Source organism: Corvus brachyrhynchos, unplaced genomic scaffold (assembly GCF_000691975.1).
Source record: "Corvus brachyrhynchos isolate BGI_N302 unplaced genomic scaffold, ASM69197v1 scaffold507, whole genome shotgun sequence".
NCBI lineage: Eukaryota > Metazoa > Chordata > Aves > Passeriformes > Corvidae > Corvus > Corvus brachyrhynchos.
In genome coordinates this window covers 168,395-170,970 of record NW_008239072.1, presented here as the reverse complement: position 1 = coordinate 170,970, position 2,576 = coordinate 168,395, and positions in this window count along the sequence as shown.

Sequence of the window (2,576 nt, the reverse complement as noted above, 5' to 3'; positions counted from 1 at the left end):
GTCAGGCCCTGTCCCCATGGGTGCAGTTCTGCTCGCAGCCGGCAGGGGTGCTCCAGAGCGAGCTCGGCGAGCACACAGCAATGGCGGCTTGGGATCCCGGGAAGAGATGGCGCAAAGGCTTCACAAACCCCCTGGGCAGCCGATCCCGGTGTCCGGCTGGACCCTTGGGAACAGCAGGCTGGAACAGCAGGGACAAGCACAAATCCCGGGTGGCAGACTAAATGTATTGAACTCTGGAGCTGCAGCGGAACCCCCAGAGGTCTTAGTAGGCAGGACATGCAGGGCTACAGAGTAGTGAAGGCTCAAAGCAACGGCGGGGGCAGGGCGGCCACAGCCCGGCTCCCAGCGGGGCAGGGAAGGTGGGCTTGGGATCCCAGGGCTTCTCTGGCAGACGGAAAAGAAGCCAAAGAAACAGCCTCTCTCTCCGTCCAAACGCCGGGAACTGACTGTCCACACACCCAGGTGAAACAAAAGAGTAGCCAGATGCACCTCACTCCAGTGGCTAGGTCTTTTGTTTTTCTTAAGTACCCAGCAATTTGTCGCCCTAGCAACGTGTATGGAGAAAATTCCTTTAACAGAAAAAAACCCCAGGAGAACTCCTAAAACCCCAACACCACACCTGAGCCAATCAGCAATGGTAGTAATGCCTCTGTGATTACGTATTTAAGAAGGGGGAAAAGTTTTTGCACAGAAGCTTTTGCATCTAGACAAGAGCAGAGTGAGAATATGTTAGAGAAACAACTCTGCAGACACCAAGGTCAGTGGAGAAGGAGGAGGAGGAGGTGCTCCAGGTACTGGAGTAGAGATTCCCCTGCAGCCCATGGTGAGGACCATGGTGAGACAGGCTGTCCCCCTGCAGCCCATGTGGGTTAATGTTGAAACAGATATCTACCTGTAGCCCATGGAGGACCCCACAACTGAGCAGGTGGATTCCTAAAGGAGGCTCTTACCCCACAGGAAGCTCATGCTGAAGCAGTCTCCTGGCAGGAGCTGCGGGCCCATGGAGAGAGGAGCTCATGCTAGAGCAGGTTTGCTGGCAGGACTTGTGACCCCTTTGGGGACCCACGTTGGAGCAGTCTGCTCCTGAAGGACTGCACCTGATACCAAAGTCATCTGGAAAATAAACTTTCTAACACAATTTGAAGCATTAGAAAGCAGGCATTCTTCATTAGCGCTGGACACACTGAATGATCTCTCCTTTAAAGAGATGCGTGTGGTGAAACTACAACAGGGTATTTATTCCATCATGATCATACATATTCATTACAACATTCTTCCTAGCTAATACATAAACACCTTTCCTAGAACTAATTTGCATGCATCCACCTCCTACTGGAAGTCCTTTTATAGTCCTAGAGGGTTGTCTAAAGGGGTCTCTGGTGGTCGTATTCACTGAATGCTTTAATATTACAGGTGCCCTTTCCTTGAACTTTTTCTTTGGGCATGTGCTGTTGCTTCTTGTTACATAACTTGCCAAAAAGCCACTGTATTCCTCATGATTGGTTTCTCCACTGGTTTCAGCTATGTTTATCATCCTGTGTACATACTTTTACATTCTTTTATGTTTTTTGCTAGTTAGTCTTTAAACTCTATCCAGCAACATCAGGGGACCTGAAAATTTCTATTCTCTATGTTATTTATCACACCCTATTGAAGGGATCCACACTGGAGCAGTTTGTGAAAATCTGCAGCTTGTGGGAAGGACTCACATCTGAGAAGTTCATGAAGGAATGTCTCCTGTAGGTGGGATCCCACGCTAGAGCAGGGGAAGAGTGTGAGGAGTCCTCCCACTGAAGAGGAAGGAGCAGCAGAGACGACAGCTGATGATTTGAATGTAGCCCCCATCCTTGTACCACTGGGGTAGGCAGTAGAGAATCAGGAATAAAGTTAAGGAGTGAGGTGTGGGGGAAGGTGTGTTTAAGATTTGGTTTTACTTCTCCTGACCCTACTCTGATTTGATTAGTAATAAATTCAGTTAATTTTCCCAAGTCGAGTCTATTTTGCCTGTGACAGTAATTGGTGAGTGATGTCTCCCTTCTCTTATCTCAACTCACTAGCCTCTCGTTATATTTTCTTTACCCTGTTCTGGAGTGGGATTGACAGAGTGACTTTGTGGGCACCTAGCGTCCAGCCAGGGTCAACCTACCACAGTCCTTTTTGGTGCCCAATGTGAGGCTTGATACAACAGCAGTTTTATATTGTGTGCTATAACTGGTAGCTATTAAATGGCAAGCTCCTGTGTGGGATATGGAGTGTCATGGGTTAGCAAGCATAGTCCCAGAAGTGATGTTCTTGCAAAGGGGTGCTTACAGCTTCCTCTGTGACCTGACAGAACCTATCAGCTGGCCAGTTTGAATATGGACAATTCTTTAAGCCACTTAAAATTGTGACTGCCTCTGTGATCCACACTTAAGAATAGACACACCCCAGGCAGAGCTCTGTCTCATTTCCGGTGCTGGGACAGGTGGCTGTGGGCCCCATGCAGGGGCCCCCGGGCCGGGCCACAGACATCCTGGAGCCGATGGGCCCTGTTCCACCCGTGGACCCCACCCCCGCCCCGGCTACCTGCAGCCCGC